Source organism: Ochotona princeps, chromosome 27 (assembly GCF_030435755.1).
Source record: "Ochotona princeps isolate mOchPri1 chromosome 27, mOchPri1.hap1, whole genome shotgun sequence".
Taxonomy (NCBI): domain Eukaryota; kingdom Metazoa; phylum Chordata; class Mammalia; order Lagomorpha; family Ochotonidae; genus Ochotona; species Ochotona princeps.
Window position 1 is genome coordinate 9,711,056 of NC_080858.1, and position 20,886 is coordinate 9,731,941.

Below are 20,886 nucleotides of genomic sequence, written 5' to 3' on the forward strand. Positions count from 1 at the left end.
AGGACTTTAGCCACTAGGCCACGGGGCCGGGGCCCTGGAATTCTGTGATTTTTAATTATTATGTTTTTTTACAGTTTCACTGGAATGAGTTCTTCCCTCCCCCTATTGTTCCCCAAGTTAACACAGTAGTATAGTCCCTTAGTAACAGTTATAGGATTAACTTTCTGCTTTTCAAGTATAGGTGATTATATTTTTAAAATGACTTTTACCTTTGAGCTTCCCTGGATTGAAGCTTTTAGAAGTCATATACCAGGGCCAAGCACGGTAGCCTAGTGGCTAAAGTCCTCACCTTGCATGTGCTGGGACCCCATATGGGTGCCGGTTTGTGTCCTGGCTACTCCATTTCCCCTCTAGTTTCCTGTTTGTAGTCTGAGAAATCAGTCACTGAAGGCACTGGGAATCCTGCACCCACATGGGAATCCTGGAAGAAGCTCCTGGCTTTGGATTGGCTCAGTTCCAGCCATTGAGGCTAGTGGGGAGTGAACCAGCAGATGGAAAATCTTTCTGTCTCTTCTTCTCTATAAGTCTGATTTTCCATTAAAAGTAAATAAATCGTTAAAAAAAAATAAGACTGACTTACATCAGACACTGATTGTGGCCTCTGAGTTGATAAAGTGGTAGTTCTTGTATATATCCAAAGCTATGTTCCCTGCCCTTGCCCTCCAGCCTCTCACCCAATGTATTCCTCTCTGGTGTGGCTTAACCTGTCTGGGCTCCATCTCTGGAACTGAGAGAGAGATGATTCCACTTGGAAAGTATGGCTTTCCAGCACTGGACAGGAGTGGGTCCTGTTGGAAGGGAGAAGGGGGAAAAGGTGGCTGCAGACTGTCACCCAGTGGCCTCTTGAGAATATAGCCAGAACGCAAACGGCTGTGTGTGGTTCCCTGTTTTATCCAAGTGGAGGAGAGCTGGTCTCACACTCTTTGCCGCACAGATGGTCAGCCTCCCCAAAGACCTGATGCTTCATGAAGTTGTGGATTTGTGCACTGCCCAGCCCTCTCTTGGTATCTGTGAAACCTTGTGTTCACACACCATGAAAGGGATCTATCATTTTAAGAGTGTTGGTTTGCTTTAGCTTTTGGTTTTTCCTGAGCGAACTATAATGCATGATAGGGAAAAATGGGAGAATCATCAGTATCTATCTGGCCTTGGCAGAGGACTCATTAATCAACAGTCATTTATTGAGTCTATGAGATTATCAAACATATGTTAGAGGAGTGAAAAAAAAATGTCTCATGCCTCCTAAAGCCCACCATTCTAGTGAAAAGTTTTATCATTATTTGAAAACAAGCAAAAAAGGACAAGTATAGAAAACCAGTGTGATAATTTAGAACATAAAAATATCAAGATCTTTTTGTTATTGATTCATTGCCCTGGGACTAAGTTTTCTTTTTTTTTTTTTTAAGATTTATTTTCATTGGAAAATCAGATATACAGAGAGGAGGAGAGACAGAGAGGAAGATCTTCTGTCACTCCCCAAGTGACCACAGTGGCCAGTGCTGAGCTGATCCAAAGCCAGGAGCCAGGAGCTTCCTCCGGATTTCTAATGCAGGTGCAGGGTCCCAAAGGTTTGGACCATTCTCTACTGCTTTTCCAGGCTACAAGCAGGGAGCTGGATGGAAAGCAGGGCCACCAGGTTTAAAACCAACACCCATATGGGATCCCGGTGCTGGCATGGTGGTGACTTTAGCTGCTAGTCTACTGTGCCAGGCTCGGGACTAAGTTTTAATCTTCATTTTTATTTAAGGAACACGTGATGAAGAGGACACAGGATTAGAGACCCTTATACTCATCACTCACTCACCACTAACTCTTTTAAGTGCTTTGAAAGGTCACAAGAAAAGAGAATTAACAGATAAACGTATTTTGATGTGAAAAGACTTTTAATCCCATACATAACTGTTTTATAATACATGTCTCGTATGAACTTTCTGACTACCCCTTACAGTTGTGGTGGGCTCTGAAAAGTGTTAAAGCTGTTTGCATAATCTGGTGGATACGCAGTGTATACACACTGATCATAGAATTTGGTGTCTTCACTTGCTTAAATCAGAGGTGACAATAACCACACTTGCCTGCTGACCCTCTTCAGATGGTAAAGATGGCCATCACCTGCCCTGCTAGCAGCCAGCCCTTTAGCTGGTTCTGGGAAGTCATCATGTCTCATCTGGAAACAGCAGTGCTACTGGATGTGGTGAGGAGACTGCACACGGCAGCTTGGGAGGAAGCTTCTGCACTGATGACTGAAATCAGTAGGGTTTGCAGAAGCTGTCAGTGCCTGGTCCTTCTCAGTCCTGTGTCTTGGCTTCATTCAGTTACTGTAAGGTTCATGATTGTTTTTTTTTTCCTTCTCAGATGAGGACAAGTTTTCTTCTCTTGAGATATTCCTGTAGCTTTGGAAGTTTGGAAGCTTGGGGCATCCCTGTGGCTTTGGCAGTTTTCTTCTCTTTGGGATGTCGCTGTGGCTTTTTGGAAGAAAGGCTAGCATGACACAGAGGCAGAGTTTCTGTTATGATTGCGCTAAGTTTCACTTTGGAGAATTTGAGAATTCTGAAGAGAAAAACGTCAGAAAGTGTACTTGTGCAATTGACCGAGTATTTTCTATTCTCTTTCAGTTGCCTTTCCCCTAATTAATTAGCAGTATGGTCAGGTCTTAGTTCTGAATACTATTGTGTATCCTTAAAGCACTCATAATTCTGTGTTTTCCCACCGAAGGCTGTTTAAAGAATACTCTGCTTGCCTTATATTCATGTAGGTTCTTATTAAGCATTCCCTGTAAAATTAATCATATAAATCTTTTTTGCTTTACTATTGTTATTTTAATTTTTTGGAGAAGGATCTGTTATTGGTTGTACTTTCTTCCCCCTTGTTTGAAGTCAGGGGTTGGCTTCTCTTATGCTAAAATGGATTATAGTTTTGTGTCCTAATTTTTTTAAGGATATAAAGTTTTTTCAATATTATAAAATTTCCACATTGGATGCTTGTTTTCATGAGAAGGAGCATGTCTTAAAGCATTTTTTTTTGGAAAATGATGTATCTTTACAAGTTTCTGCTTAACCACTTAACGTTTTATGGTAGGTTTCATACAGCACATCGCTGACATTAAGAATCAACTTGATGTACATCATGATTCAAATATCAAGCAGTTTGGGGAGAGGTTGGGTGGGTGGTGGATTCAGTCGAGGTGACCCTAAAACTGTTTATCTGCTAAGCCCTCAAAAAATTGCTAATATTATCTCTGATCTGGTCTGTTTGTAATTGTGTCCCATTGGCAAGACCACAACCCAAAAAGTCAGCATGGTGATTCTGAGCAGCTGTTGCTGCAGAAGGTAAATGCCGTGCAGATATTGATGAGCTTGCTAATTTGTTTAGTAGACAGAATTCAGCGTGGGGAACAGGGTTTGTCTGCTAGCTGTCATCATCCATCAGCCCCAGGCTGCCCCAGGCAGTGGGTTTGCTTTTTGCCAGCGTCTCATTTTGCTTTAATTCTCCTTAGTCTCAATTTACTTGATTCATTTATTCTAATTGGGAAAATAGTGGTTGAGATAGAAAAGAATGACATGCATGCCCCACACTGGGCTCGAAGGTTGTCCCGTGCTGCTCTGCTTTGATAATAGAGAATTCAGGCTGGACTTGTAGGTCTGCTGATTGATACAGTTCGTGAATACAGACTTCATGTAGTGGCCTCAAACACAGTGGAGCTGGAAGATGTGCCAAAGCTGTCCTCTGTCCTAGCTATCTTTCTCCATAACCACCAAAGCTACAATTTGTTAGATCAGTTCCTTGAGGGTACACATTCAGTTTATTCAGAACATTGAAAAAGAAACAAAACAAAACAAAACAAAAAACCCTTGAGCTTACTAGGTGTATGTATTGCCCAAGAAGCCCAAATGCACTGGTAACATGTTCCCCCACAATGCCATTGTGCTAGAAGCATTTACATTGTAAGGATAAAAGCAGTAATATGCAAATCCATCCATCCATCCAAACCACTTGAGCAGGACCCTAGGAGCATGCTCAGGCACCCTGAGACGGTTGGGAGGCAGGGTGTGGCTTTTCCCCACATCACCCCCCTTTCCCCAGATATAGGAAGGAAAAAAAGAGAATGTGGAAACAGTGGTCTCACTGTCCTCCAGCCCTTGACCCTTTTCACCCTAATCAACGAAGTTAAAATTGTCAAAAATAAAATTGAAAAAAGTTTAAAAAAAAACCTGTATGGGGAACCTTAGGGAGATGAAATTGCAGAGAAAGGCAAAGTCCTTGAACTCTGATCTTAAGTATGGTGGGAGGCTGGTTTTCAGTGTGGGAGTGACATTCTCAGATGCACATTGACTTAAGCTGCTATGTGGAGAAGGGACTGTGTGGCAACAAGAGTGGAGGCAGGCAGGTTGGTAAAGAGACTTCTGAAGGCTAAGTGGTTTCGTTTACAGTGACTACATTGGAGTGACATGGTATGTAGTTCATTTTATATATATATATAATGTACACTGCTCTAGCTGATGGTTAGAATGGGAGAGATGAAAGGAAAACAATCAAGGTTGATTCCAAAGAATTGTGCATTCAAATCTTCAAGACAATATTTTTCCTAATTCATACATACTAGAGAAAGATAATAGATTGTCTTGGAAGATTCATTAATTAAACCTGAAGTAACTGATTGAGGAGAAGTGTTAAGACTGAAAATGTTACCGTACTTTTTAAATCATTACATTTTGATGAATTTAATAAAATCCTGGATTGTTTCTTTCTAGACCACTTTGAATACATAGCAAGAAAGCTGTACTCATTGGAAGCCCATATGTATTCTCAATTCTAATCACATGAAACACCTTTTTAAGAGGGCAAGTCTATCAGATTATACTATGATTTGTAAAAGGTGGTTTTGTGATGCAAAATTATGTTGAATTAGTAAGGGGATCGATTGATTTGGATTCATGTTGACATGGACTGCAAGCTGGGGAAACATACCTAAAGGAATATATAGCTATCAGGTTAAAGAAATCTTTAGGCATATATCACCCTTTCTGTTCATTGGGCTATTCTCTTTATTGTTTTTGCTAGAAACGTAGATGAAAGAAAACACGTCAAGAAAACCAATGCTTTGCCCAGATTTGAAAATCAGCCACTTGGTATTTTAATCTGTTTTCTTTGGTGCTTAGGAAGTTTATTTTCAATAGAAGTCAACAGTTGGACATAATAGCCAAAACAAGAAGTAGTTGTCATCATTTGCATCATTAACAGGAAATTGTGCTAATAATTAGTGAGAGAATCATACAGTGAAATGTGTACTGATCAGTTGACCTTTGTTCTTAGTGGATACAATGATCTGAATGATGTTGACAATTTGATGTCTAAATACAGTGAAATAGGGTACAAGTAATCCAGAAACTCTAGTTCATGTGGAGAGGAGTTATTGAGCCTGAACTAAGGGAAATTTGAAAAGGATTCCAAAGCAATCCTCAAAAATATGAAATGGGATTGATCTTTCCATCACTCTGGATATGGCAAGAAACAGGTGATGGACTTCAGTAAAAAGATGAGAATTTAACAAGGGAAATAGTTACAGGGCATGGGGCTCAAAAATCACAGCAAGATCTCAGATTGCATTCACTGCAATTGTCATAATGTTAACAGGGATTATATGGAAAAACTGGAACCCCTGTGTATTCACTGGATATGGAGAATGGGCAGTTGTTGGGGAAAACCTTAATGGAAGCAGCTCAGAAGGTTTAGCCTTATTAGTTACCTTGCAATGAATCAACTGCATTTTCAGGAAACTACCTATGGCAAAACATACATTCACACAGAGGCATCCACACAATGGTCTTAGGAGAATTATTCCTAAGAGCCAAAAATGAAAACATATGCATTAACTGATGAGTGGATAAATTAACTGTATCCATGCAATTGAATATTTGATGATAAAAAGTAATGCTAACTGAAAGGAACCATGCACCTAAGGATACATTGTGTATGGTTCCATTTCTTTGAAATGGACATTTCGACAGCCGAATCTATAGAAACAGAAAATAGATTAGTGACTGCCTGAGAATGAGAGGTAGGCAAGAAATGGGAGTGACTGGTAATCAATGAATGTGGAATTTCCTTCTAGGGTGCTGAAAATGTTCCAGAATTGATTGTGGTGATGGTTGATCAAAACTGTGAGCATATTAAAAGTCATGGAATTGTGTACTTTACATGGATGCATCGCATATGAATTACATCTTACTGAGATTGTTGTAAGGAAAATGCCCCAGTGAGAATGGGTAAAGTTCTCTGTATTGTGTTAACAATAGCTGGAAAATTTTACTCTTATGGATCCTGCAGGGGTGAGGTTGGGGGGCTATGTGAGGTGCCCCATCTGAAGAGATACCACCAGACTGACAGTCATCTACACAGAAGGTGCTACAGGTGTGCGTATCATAATATTGCCGTTTCCTCAAAGCCCAAATAGAAACCTGGAGCTTTCTTACTATGATTTGTAGGCATTAAAATCATAGGATACAGTGCTGGACAAGGATGGAGCACATCGAAGTGGGAAGACACAGTATTGCTTTAGAACTGAGGCCTACAGAGGAAATTGGATGTGTAGCTTCTAAATGAGGTGAATTTGTGTTTTGGGAAGTAAGATTTGACAGAACCTGAGATGATGCTAGTGGAATTATGTAAAGAATTGCAGTTTTAAGTGAAGGATTGCACTGATGACCACTGAAAGTTTTTCTATCTCTAAACACGGATTTCCTTGCACCAATAGCATTTTCTCATGGCCAGCAGTGATCTTGGACGTTCAAGCCCCGCCCCCCCCAGCTTAGGCCAGCAGGAAATGAAGTAGATGCAGTTTGCTGAGAGTGAGAAAGCAAAGGGAGAACTGAGTCTGTCCTAATTGAGTAGGTAAGTTTTGCTGTGCTCTAGCCAGATACCATCTGGAGAGAGAAGGGCTGGGAAAATTCAGATTGTCATAGAGATGTAAGATTTGGAGAAACATAATTGGTGCACTTAGCAAATTGATGATATATATTAACTCTAGTTTAAAATGACAGCCAAAAGATGGAATTTTCTGATAATTTTCTAAGAAGATCATCGCCAGCCTTCATGACACATGAATGTTGTCAGAGCTGTATGTCTCTCTTTGTTGTATTTCACACAACTCCTGTTGCTGGAGGTACAGGGATAGGGGGTTATGCATCCCCCCAGGGAGCCTGCATCTGACTGTCTGCTGAGAGGTGGTCTTTCTGAAACTCCTCGCTCCTTTACGGAGACAAGCGCTACAGAGGTGGGCGGAGAGGAGTGCAAAGTTAATCAGGCCCAGGTTAATGTAGAGGCTGCATTCAAGCTGCATTCAAACACCATGTTTTACAGGATACTTAGGTTGAAGACTTCAGAACTTTTGATGATTTCCATGGTTTTCTAAAATTAGTACTTCTACTTTGTGCCATGTTTTCATCTTACTACATTAAATACATAGCAGTATAATCATTTACATGGTCCTGTGCCAAAATACAGAAATGAAGATGCTCATTTGCAAATGTGGACAATATCCAAAGAAATTGCTAATGGGCCTTGCCAATGTAAATGGATGTAGGATTTGAAAGAAATAGTTGACTGTGGAATAAACTTTTATTTCTGGACATTCAGATATATCTCAAATACTTGGCTGAAGATTTCTTGGCTTTCTAGAAAGTATCTAATTTTCTTCCTTGATTTTTTAAAAGTAAATTTGACTATTAAAGACTCTAACCCTATCAATTTATTCAAAATTTTTACTTCTGCAAGAATGATTTTAATTTTTACTAACTTGCAGCTCAGATAATAAATAGATCATCAGTTCATTTTATGGATGTCGTTTCCCTGGGTTATGACATTACACAAATCTATTGTTCAGCTCTGCTATTCCTCAGTTAAATCACCAGTACACAGGGGGTACATACAGCTTTGTCAACTGTTGAAATTCCATATATTTATGGTTGTGTTGTATTGTTCAGTAATGCTTTCTGGTTTTACAGTAAAGGAGAAGAAATTTATTTGCCAAATTTCTTCTTCTTGAGGCAGGTAGTCTTAGTTTAAGAAATCTTCATAAATGATTGAGTTAGTGATTAAATGATTTAATGGTTCAATACAAACAATATATAATACATGGCCTAGATAATACAATCACAATAGTTAAACAATGGTAAAGCACATGGGAGAAGTCTAATGATGTCAATGCTGACTGGTAGTGGTGATAATGATGGTGTTGATATGTTTATTGGGCATGAAGTCCTCGATTAAATTCTGTGCAATCATCTTAAGGAAAGTTAGGTAATTTAGTAGAAAACTTTAGAAGATTGTACGTAAGCATAGCATGAGATCTGAGCAGACCCTCAGAAGCAAGAGTAAGTTTCCTTGCTGTTCCTAGGAAAGTGTGACGAATGTAGCCAGGGATGGTGCTGTGCCCTCCTCCTTGGGATCAGCTAAGCTCTGCCGTGTGTCAGGTCATACCACCGAAGCGAGGCTCTGACTTTGGTATTCATTGTGTGCATGGAAGCATGAATTCAACTCCCTGAGATTTACCTGTGTATGATGAGTTGAATGAATTATCTTTATTAATAAACAAAAGGCCATGTAAAGATCTCTGTACATTTTTAAAAACCGTCATCAAAGACATTATGCATCTTTTAAATACAGACTGGTTTGACAACAATCACATGTAGTGGTCAGAACTTGGAAATCTGACTTCAGGAATGAGTTCCTGATGACTCACTCAAACTGGTACACTCTGGCTTGAAGCCAGGCTTCCCTGGCTTGAAGGCTGTTTTTTTTTTTGCATGGAAGTAAAACCTTTTTGCTAACTATTCTCTTTGGCTTATGCTCTTCTCATCATTTCCAACATCTCCAGTCTGGTCAGGTCACCATCCTTTCTTCTTGTGACTGTAGATTCTTAACTGGACTGCTTCCAACTTTGCTCCTTGGATCATTTTACATGTGGCAGCCAGGTGAGCCTTTGCTGTGTAAAGTAGATGAGTCAGATGTCTTCTGTCCTGGGCCTTGCTGTGGCTTCCTACTACATGGAAAACCTCACTATTACGCTTAAAGGGCAGATTCAATCCTCACCTCTTCTCCTCTGTTACTTCATCTTCCACCTGCCACCCAACTCGCCTTATTCCCTCTGTACCATCCATACTGTCCTCTGCTTCTAGAGCCCAGGATAGTTCCAGGCAAGTGGAGGCGTTAAAGAAATACTGGTTGACTAAATGAGGAATCGGAGGCAGATCTTGACTGATGGTGTATCTAGGGCCACAGAAACCATACCCCTTCTTGAATTCCATATAGGTAACCTTAGGGTTAAAGTCAAATTTTTTTGAGTCGAATTATTATCTGTTTTTAGTATTCATCCATATTTCCCTGAACTATTTATGTGTGATGCTACAACTATCATATTAATTAATCACAAGTGTTTGGAACTTCAGTATCCACTTTCTGTTGAATGCCAGGCTATGTTCTCATCCCTGTGTGAGACCCTTATGAACCATGTTCTCCCTTTATATTAAAAGACACTCTTAATTTAGTTAGCAAGACAGACCACAGCAAATAATCCATGTACAGGGGTATTGACAAACACAAAAGAGGAATATTTACGAAGAAATTGTTAGGCCTGATTAAGATTTTTTTTCTCCTCTGGAAAAAGCATAACTTTTTCCCATCCGCTTGCCATAAAGGAATATATCTGACTTGATATTTAGAAAGTGGTGTTTCCTATGACCTGATTAGTCCTCACCATCACGCATTAACAGCTATTGAAGTGAGGTGAATGTGTGTGCACTGCAGTTTCAGCCATACAGGCACACTGACACCTTTTTTCTCTGTGCCTCTCTGTGTAACTATCGAGATTGTGGTGCCAATCTGTTACTATTAAAAGCATTTCCTATGCTTGTTTCCCTTTTATGCAGCACAGGGTCTTGTGGGTTTGTTAGTTGGTTGGTTCTTTGGAGTTTTAGTTTGTCAAGGAGGAAAGCCACGGGTGGGAATGCACCAGAGTTGGACTGCCCCTTCTGCTGTTTACAGATGATTGGGCATTTCTGTTTCTCCCAAGATGCCCTCCCTGAAGGTGCAAGCCACTTGCATTGTGCTTCGCACTTGGGGTGGTTCCTCAAGTGGACGTCACACTGTGGCAAATTGTGTAGACTTCATTTCCGGTTGCATACTGCCCTTGAGATGTCCACCTCAGAAAGTTGTATTTCATGTTTTGCTGGAAAAGTCAGGGATTCCTCTTGTAAGCTGTTGCATGTAACTGAATCAATGTACAAATAAAGACCCAGTTGTATTTTCCGCATTGGTTTTGTCATTTAGATGAAGCAAGACTGATAAACCATGCTATAAGAGATCTAGTATCATCATCATCATCTTAACCTTAGCCATCCAGTTCTTTGTTTTTCCTTGGTTTACTCGCTTATGTACTCTTACCTTTCTTTTAAAAATGTATCAAAGGTTGGCACAGCTAAAAGTCCTTGTCCTGGAAAAATAAAAAAGGCAACACAGGCCTCTGGGGGTGGAGTTTATCTGTGGGCCCTATGAGCTTAGATGCACACTAATTTACTAGTGCTGGAACCAAATGGGTTGAAAAATCCTTGTTTTCCCACCAGATGGGTTATTTTAAAATATCACAAAACTTCTGAGGTTATTTACATTACAAATGTGCTTCTTCACACACATCAAGAATTGAGTACCATGTTTTGACAGTAACTCCTTTATGAAATTATATGTTGCGCAAGTAGAGTAAGATTCAAGTCACTCTCAAGGGAGCAGGCTTATGAATCTGGATGAGGTCACACCTCTTTAAAGATGCAGTTTGATAATCCGACATCAAAACAAAGGAATTCTGTTAATCCTCTCACAAAAGTGCAAATTGCTAATCAGATCCCTGGGCTGGCCTGGCAGCTTGGTAAACAATGAGCTTGGCAGAAGAGCCAGTTTGGGCGGATACATAGCTGAGAAGCTTGGGATACCAACTTTGCCCCTCTGTTAGCCCAGTTGGGCCTGTTGTTTCGAAACAATCACATGTGTCAATGGAGGTGGTTCTTGCAGTCATTGTGTTCTTGGGCTTTTCTCCTTGCATGTTAATGATGATGCAAATCAATCTTTCTAAATTTCATTTTACTTCACTGGTGTATAGGCTACTGGGCCCCTGTACTCTTTTCACTTGGATGCATATGTCTTTTGAATCTTCATTACACATTCCTCTACATACCCAAAGGGTTTACCCTGTTTCCCAGAAATAGTGTGGTATTTCGTAAAAGGACGACTAAGGCCTGACTCAATTGTTTTTTTACTTTTATTACACTCTCCTTCTGGAGAGTGTAATAACTAGGACTTTTTTGGTTTTTATTTTGTTTGGTTTTTGGTTAACAGTAAAACCCAACTTAAGGTAGCATAACAAAAAAAGTTGGAATTATTTGGATAAAGGAGTACAAGGAAGCCAAATAAGGGATAAGGGGGTAGAGGCCAGATATATGGGCTCTGTCAGGGCCTGATCCTTTGTCTTGTCACCACGGCATTTTGAGTATTAGCTGTTTTCTTGGTTGCCACAAATGAGATTTTCCCCATGTGGGAGGAAATGTCCCCATTGATGGCAGCCTGGGAGTTTTGTGTCTCATTGCTTTCTCCATTCTGTGTAACTAAAAAAATCTCTGGGAAGGATGTTGATTGGCCCAGCCTAGACCAGGTGCTTGCTCTGGACCAATAAGGTGTAGAGATCACTAGGTATGACTGGTTCCATGTCGTCTGCAGACTTAGTGTGACACGTAACCACTCTAAGCAACTGTGAAACCTGACAGTTGTATGTTGCTTGTAGAATTCTTTTGCACGCTCAACCATCCAACACCACCATTCAACTCATATTCCATTTGGCTCTATTGGCATTTTTTGATGTTACTCATACATGACTGAGACTTAGGCTGAAAGTGAGGAGTTCAAGTGCTTTATAAAAAACAGGGTCTCATTGAGAGTTCATTACTTAGAATAATTCTAACAAATTCCCAGTCTTCTGTTAGGAGAGCTTTTGTACCCTTTTGGATCATGGTATTTTAAGAGGCAACAAAAGATGTGATTTTGATAAGAGAGCCACATTCCCATAAATAGCAACTGTTTATGGTTTTCTATACTACCATGGGAGCTGAGGTTAACATACTGGTTTGCTGTCAGTTGAATGATGTGAAACCTAGCAGGGCAACATCTGTGAGAGGTGAGCTGTAGTAAGTTGTAGAGTTTCTGGGCAGAGCGGGGCCTGGTGGGGACACATTCCCCACAGCCCCAGCGCTCTGAGGAAGAGTGCTGTCTTTTTAAAAGCAACAGGGGGTGAGGATGGAGGGAGTGCTCACAGCGGTAAGTATAACACAGCTGTGCTCTGTTTATGCTTCGGCTACAATAAAAAAGCTATAAAATGTGAGATGTCATAGCTCCACTTTGCTTTATTTATACTATTTCCTCTGAGCTCTGTCACACTGCACATTCATCTGCTAAGTTGCAGTAAGAATGGAGATTAAAATATCACAGCTCAAAATAGGAGTCAAGCGGAAGAAGATTCATCATAGCCCTATTAAAAATATGTAAATATGGGAATGAAGTCATTTTAAAGCTATACAACACTCCTCCATGATGAGTTAAGATCCCTTCAGCGAAGGCTGAGCTCAAGGACAGAGCTGGGGGACTTGTTCTCTATTTCTTACACCCATGTAAATCCTTTTAAGATTAAAGATTGTTTGAATTGCAAATTATGTATATTTTTCTCTAATCTTGTAGTAGTTGGAAATGGTGAGATATCTGATGGAAAACAAGAGATTTAGGGAATTAAAGATTATGTATTGTTCACTTGGCTGAAGTTGTACAATTTATAAAATCTCCTTTTTTGATGTCAGTCATTAATAAAATCTGTGAAACCTCAAGAAGTATCCACAGATAGGAAAGTTTCAAGAAGGAAAGTGAAACCCAGTTCTGATTTGGCTTTTCAGAACCCGCATATGATGGTCAAGTTGGGACTTCATAACTTCTGTGTCAAGCCTGCCTACTGAAACAATTACTTTGCTGTATCTCCAGTTCTGCCCCAAATTCATTTAATGGTGTGGTGTGTATACTATGTTGAGGATCCTAAGAAGTGGACATTTTAGATGGAAGTCACATTATCACAAACACTATAAACAAGCCTTTTATAATCTCTTCACCAAGCATCTGAGTGGCTATTGAGCTTTTGACCTCCTTGTTTCACAAATGTTCTGTTGCTATTATACCAGTAATAAAGACCAACACTCATTAGATGCTTACTGGGAACTAGGAATGGTCCTAAGTGTTTGAGTGTTAAAATACTTTAATTCTCACAATGATATGCAGTAGGTACTATTATTTCTCGTATTTGACAGATGTGGAAACTGAGGTGTAAGATCTCAAAGCTCTGCCAAATGTGAGCATGAATTCAAACCCAGTAGTCCACTGTTACCTCCTGCACTGACCTGCTGTCTCTGAGAGTAGGACAGTGGTGAAAGGAGAGTCGGGTTCCAGACACAGCCTGGTGCCATTCTCAGGAAACCAGAGTTCCTCCCCGAGAGACAGGAAGGAGTGCGTGATTACACTCTTCCAGTGAACTTGGCTTACACTCATTCTTCACTGACTTGTGTAAATACACGTCTTGATAAGTAACTTTTTTCTGGTTTTCAATTTAATTTTGAGAAATGGTGATTCTTTAATATTTCTAACATATTCAGTCTAAAATTTATTTTCTATGCAATTTTCACTGTTTTAAGCTGAATGTTTGAATATAATTTAGTTGAGGGACCGCAGCCAGCGAAGAAAATTTTTAGCTGTTACTTTGACACACTTCTAATCGGTAAAATGGGCTAAAAAATAGCACCTCTACTGTAGGATTGTTGTGAGAATTAAACCAGATCAAATACAGAATGCACTTAGCATGATGCCTACTCGTAGCAACTCCTCTAAATAGTAATGCTGGCTGTTGTGATTATGACTGGTCACTGAAATCTCATTTAGTATCTCTCTCTAATCTCTGATGCTACCAATTTATTTTGGGCAAATCAACTTAATCTGTTTTGTGCCTGTGCTCAGGAATTTGAAATATTAACCTATTGTACTTTAGTCAGCTCTTCTTTCTATAAAGAGGTACTGGTGGTGGATTAACTTCGTAAAGTTTATTTTGGTTTATGGCTCTAGAGGTATGAGGAATGGAGGCCTGCTCTCCTGATGGCCTTTTTGCTGGCAGAGTAGGAGATGCATGCAAGATCCTGGGAGAGTGTGTGTGTGTGTGTGTGTGTGTGTGTGTGTGTGTGTGTGTCTGTCTGTCTGTCTTTGATAGCGATACTCATTCATATTCTCTATCTTCTAAAGCTTCCAGAATTCAATCATGGGTTCTGCCATTACATCCCAGTTCAATTTAATCACTCCCCAAAGACCAAGCTTCTAAAATCTATAAGTGAATTTTTCTCCTCTCTTAGTACCATGAACACAAGACTTCAGGTACGAAACTGCTGTGTGCATGTGGGGGATAGAATTGAACCTGGACACTGTGCTAGGCCATCCCATTGAAGAGCTGCATAAAACACCCTGAAGAATCAAGTGACTTGTCCAGGAAGGCTCAGCTGAAACACAGAGATGAACTGCATAGCACTTACTGAAGTTGGCAGTATGCACTGCTTCTGGGTTCGGTTGAAACTGTAAAAGTTCTTGGGGTTTCTGAAAGGAACTAGAACACAAATTTAAGGGTTGAAATTAGGCAAATTTCCCGAGTACCTCAGATTTATTGCAGTTAACAGATTTGAGAGTATGGGTCTTCTTGGCTGACTTCACAAAAGGACATTGGGAAATGTGCTTCAGTTTGACAGGGAAGGCCAGTGGTCATGTCTATGAATGACTCACGGGAAATTGATGCACTTGGTTGCTTTTATATGTTGCATAAGAAAATATGGTATTTTCAGTGGTAAAGGGAAAGGAAGAGCAAATGCAAAAATGCACAGTGAGTGAAAATATTTCAGCAGGTGACATAACTGTTAGAGGTGGCAACTGCTCTGATTGTAAAGAAGCAAATAATTCAGTATTCAATTAGTCATGGCTTGATAATCTATATACATAATCAAAATATCACTTGGTGCTATAGAAATATAGCATGATTTGTCAATCAAAAATAAACATTTAAAAACATTTGTTGTATTAATACAGTCTGTAGGTCAATCTATTTGCTTGTTGTAGTCTGCGTATGTTTAAGGAAGAGGAAAAATATCTTGAAATTCATCAATTTGATATAAAATACTAAGTTTTCAGCACCAATAATTGCACACTTTAATACAGTTATGTTCAGAGAGAAATCTCAAACTTTCAGTCTAGGAAACTACACAATGACTAATATTTCATTCCTTTTGTGTTTTAGGAGTAACTTGTTTCATATTCTACATAATTAGGGTTATCTACATGTGTGTAAGGAAGTGATAGGAGTGTTCTATAATAGACAAAGTATTAAATAATCAGTATAACATTTTACGTTCATTTTTTGTTTGAGACCTTGGGGGTTTCTGTTAGTGAATCAAAGCATAGTCACAGAAGAGAACACATTATTGTTCTCACTGTGACTTTGGGTTGGCTTTGATATGTACAAATTCATATACATCTTACTTTATTTGGAACCACAGTATTGCAATGTACTTCTTCTCAATGCCTGAAGTGTAGAAAGCTGTACTAAGTATTATTCTAAGCATTTGGGTGAAAAAAGGGTGTTTGAAGCAGAAGAGCTACTGGATTCCTGAGGTCCTTGTGAGAATTCTCCAGTGGCTGCTTCCTAGACTGCCTTTGGGAGGTAATTTGTCTGCTCTGGGCCTGACCACCAAGCAGGGCATCTAGAAGACGGGAAGTAACGTTACTGTGGGCCTCGCCACAGTGTTTCATAGACTCTATTTCCTACCCTCCCAGGCTGGTTCCTACTCCAAGCTCAGAATATTCTTCTATGGCTATGAATATAACCTGCACAAGATAAGTGCTCTGCAACTTAACTGGGTTATGTCCCAATAAGCACACTGTAAATTGGGCATCACAGTTGAAAAGGCATTCAATATACCTAGCCTATTCAAGCCTTGCTCATCTTAAACATATTCAGAACAATAGCCCACCTAGTTAGCATGATAACAGGGTTAGGAAACGCTTTTTCTGCCAACATTCACAGGCCATACAGAAATATTAACTTAAAATATAACCTGGTGTAGATTTATTGAATTTCAGGTCCCACCTTTAGTTGCCTTGACAGGGTCAAGCCAGATGATTCATGCACCCCAGTGGGCCTGTTGACTGCGTCTTCCCTACCCTTGATAGAATATTAAGTCTATTTTATAATCAAGTGTTGAGAAGACCATGCAGTGTTTTATGTATCAAAGTGAAGAACCAAGTACTTATATTGCTATGCTTTAGCACCATAAAAGTGGGAAAATGATAACCCCATGACAAATCGGGGTACATCTGGTGCTTTCCCACAGCAGGGATTAAGTCCAGGCATAATTTGTTGTGTGAAGACAAGACATTATCACTTATTGACTATTGGATTTAGCCTTATGCATCCTTTATGAATTTTGTCTAATCTCATGGACTATACATACAGTCTCACATAATGTTTTTAAGATATATTTTTATTGGAAAGTCAATTACAGAGAAGGAAGTACAGAGAGAGAGAGATCTATCTGCTAGTTCACTCCTCAAGTGGCCACAATGGCCAGAGCTGAGCCAATTGGAAGCCAGGAACCATTTGCTTCTTCCTGGTCTCCCATGCAGGTGCAGGGTCCCAAGGCTTTGGGCCATCTTCTACTGCTTTCCCATGCCACAAGCAAGGAGCTGGATGTGAAGTGGGGCTGCCGGACACTAAAGGGCGCCCATATGGGATCCCAGTGCATGCACGGTGAAGACTCTAGCCACTAGGCTATTGGCAGTGAGTCATAAATCAGCTTTAATGGAGATATCAAAGGTGTTTATTAGTCTATGCAATTAGTCTAAAATACTCCAGTCCCACATAATTTTAATACAGTCTGATCACTTATGATATGATCAAGTACAGATTCATGTGGGAACATAAAGAAGGGTACCTAATTTTCTTGGAAGTTAAAAAGGGGGTGCTTCCTAGAGAAATACAAGCCTTGAAAGTGAATTGTGTTCTTCATGCTGAACAAGAAGTTAGTATGTGTGTATGTGTGAGAGAGAATACATATAATGAATTATCGACTCATTTGAAAAAGTTACAGTGAGAAAGATAGATTGAAGTTTTCTATCATGGTTCATTCTCTAGATGGCCACAACCACGAGAGCTGGGCTAAGCTGAAGCCAAGAAATTCATTCAGGCCTCCCATGTGGGTGGCAACGGCTCAAACACAAGCTGTCTTGTGCTGCCTTCTCCAGGCTGTGAGTGGGCAGCACGATGGAAAGTGGAGCGGCTGGACTTGAACTGGTTACCCAGTTGGAATGTTTGCTTTGCAGGTGGTAGCGTTACCCACAGTGCCAGTCCCAGCAAATACGTTTTTGAAGGAGTAAAGTCCAGTCAAGAGCCTGGCTTTACATTTTTTCATCATTGTTTTCCTATTGGCATGTTGCATATACTTAGAAACAGTATGTGGATGACTTGATGTTACAGGTTATGGAAATTGGTCATTTTTGAGCAAGAACATAAGATTTACTTCTTATAAAAATAATATGGTAATAGTGTGGTAAATGAATAAAAAGGGAATGAGATAATGAACAATTGTAGTAACATATTTAAACTCCTGGTATTTTTTTCCTTTAACTGATTCCTTACCTCACACCAGATACATAAAATCGTGTGTTCTCAGGATGTATGGCAGCTGCCTGAGTTTCCTCAAAAAGGAGCAATCATTGTTTACTTTGACCTTTTTAAGAAACAGGAATAGCTGAAAGCAGTTCATTGTATGTTTAACATTGCCTTGTCAGTGTTGGCTAGAAGATAGTTTTCCAAATGATCTACTGATGAGGCAGTAGATGCAACTCAGTACTTTGTTCTGTGTATACCACTTGGCTTTATTAGGCATGATCATCCGTGATCCATGTGATTAGTGAAACAGAGCCCAAACGCTCTCGGTTTCAGAGCGAAGATGCGAACAATGAAAGACTGACAGAATCCTGGATTCCATGAGAGCGGAAAATGACAAACTTAGTGACCAAAAGCACTGTCCAGGCTTATAGTTCTCTAGGTGAGGAGTCCAGCATGGCCTGGTCATGGTCTGGCTGGGTTCTCTGCTCAAGATATCACAAGACCGAAACCAAGCAGTGTCCCACTGAGCTCTTGTCCGTAGGCCACTGGTCCCTCTGCTCGTGTTTCCCTCTGTCCTCTGTGTGTATGTGTGGAACATCGCCAACTAGAGGGCTCTCGGGAGACTTTGGCATTGCACGCTGTCCACGTGGCTGATTTTTAACTTTCGCTTTCTCCTGGGTATTACTGCTCGATTTATACCTTTAATCTCTAATCAGATCTAGCAGCAAAACTTAAACCGAAATGCCCAGAGCTTCTGTCATAAATAATATCATTTTGTCAGTGGTCAAAACCTTCAGTTAAAGATACATGTGGGACGTTTTTGATTTCCAAAACAGTACCTCCTTTTAGCTGATATTAAATATCCATCTCTCTCTGGACAAGGAATATTCTTCACCATTCTACAGGGTTGGAGGGAAAAAGGCAATGGATACAAACAATAGTTACCACTTGTTAACAATAAACTTTGTTTCAGAAAGTATGGGGGGGTGATCAGAGGAACACTGTTATATCTATTTTACAGCTGGATTTAGTGAAATAGTTACTTCAAGACCATGATGAGACAAGGGCTTATATCTGTTACCATTTCTTCGAAGGACACAATCTCCAATATTGCAGTTATTGACTCCAGCCAAAAAAATGAACCAATTGTAAAATATAATTTAATGTAGGTTGAGCAAGCAGCTGTTATTGGATTGAGTTGCCATTCAGGTTCTTACAAATGATTGCAGCTATGTCAATGGTGTAGGGTACAGAAGAAGAAGCGTATGTAGAAAACTTGTTTCATCAAATTCCTGCCTTCCTGATGGGTTCTAGGTAATCCTCTGTCATTTCATTGAATTCAGGCACGTTTATGGGGTGTCTGTTGCATTCCAGGTGCTGCACTGGCTGTTGGTGGTCCAAAGATGATGAAAACTTTGATCCTGCCTGCAAGAAGTTAGCAGTCCACTGGGGTGTGTAAAACGCTTCTCTTATTTCTAAGAATGTGTTAAGAAGAATATATCTGAGAAATATGCACACAGATTTGGTAGGCTTTTGGCCTTTTTTGTTTGTTTTTTGGACTGAATGAACTATAAAATTGCTAAAGAGATTTAGTAACTTGGAGATTGTTATATAATCAGGTCAAATGGTTAAACTCTTAGTTGCAAATTCTTGGTAAAACCTCAAGTAAGATAATAGATTTTTTTTTAAAGCTACATAGATAAAAAAATCCACCCCCAAGACTTGGGTGTATTTCCTATGTTTGTGAGTATTAGAAGGATAAAGGAGAATTGCAGTGACACTAAACTCACCACACTCCATAACAGTGTGTATTTCTGCTCCACACATGTAACAGTAGTCTGTTTTTGATTGGTTAATTCTGTGGTAGTTATTCTCCTTACCCTTCTGCTTCATCAGTTTCTTCATTTGAGTGGGATCTCTATTTGGATAACACAGACCTCCTTTCCTAGGCTAATGTTGATTTTTGGTTTGTACACGCATGCACACGAGCACACACACACACACTGTATTTGATTCATGATGAAAATTATGGATTGTACTTTGACAGCAAACCATGTAGTATGCAAAGAATAGTTCTGCAGAAGTAAATACAGTAAATGGAGTAATATAAATCAGAAATGTTACATTCCAGTGATGTGTTATGTATTTTATAGTTTAAAATAGGGGAATTGTAAGTCAAATTGAGGTCCATTTGTAATGACGGCTTCCCTGGACATGTTTAATAGGTGTGTTGATAAACTTTGTAGATCAAACATTGTAACTGCTGAGAGTGCAATTCCAGTCATTTTAACATGTGAACAAAGCAGGAAATAATGTGTCTCCTGTCTTGGCTATATGATTTTAATTTTTAAAAACATTTAATTACATAAACTGCATTCATCATCTTTGCCTAGACAAATATTGAGGCAATTTTTTGAATGAACTTCCTGGGTCCCTTAAGGAATTATGGATACACTATAAATTTACAAATGAAAGGTCATTCATCAGAGTTATAAATGTGAGTGGTTCCCTTGTTGATTTCCCATGTAAACTTATAGTGGCTTAATATCTGCTGTTTTTTGTGAATAGTGCTACAGAAGAATATAGATATTGTTGTATTTACATAGTGTCATAATATTGGCAAAGTGGTGAGAACAACATGCAATATTTTTTGAATAGCATGGCGTTTCTTTGAATTACTGCTGGCAGTGAATCATAAATCAGCCTTAATGATGGAGATATCAAAGGTGTTTATTAATCTATTCAATTAATCTGAAATACTCTTGGCATTTATAGAGCCAGTTCAGAGAATGTGGCAGGTATTCTAAACCCCAGTAGTTAACTTTTAGGGGCCCATAATTGTGTCGGTTAAGTCAGGATGGAATGGAGAACAGAATTCTTGAAAATAGTGTTCCTTTCATCTATGATGAAAGTATTTATTTGCACAAATACATTTTCTTATATGTGTCTAAACCAAATTTCAATTTGTTTGATTAATGATACTTACAACACAGCTCTTTCTGATGCTTCAGTTTTATCAGCCTGTGTTTCTTTCCCCTCTTTGCTCTTCTTTCTCTCCTTCCCTTTATCATCCTCTGTGTGTCAATTTCTCTCAAATAGAAAATGATTGCATG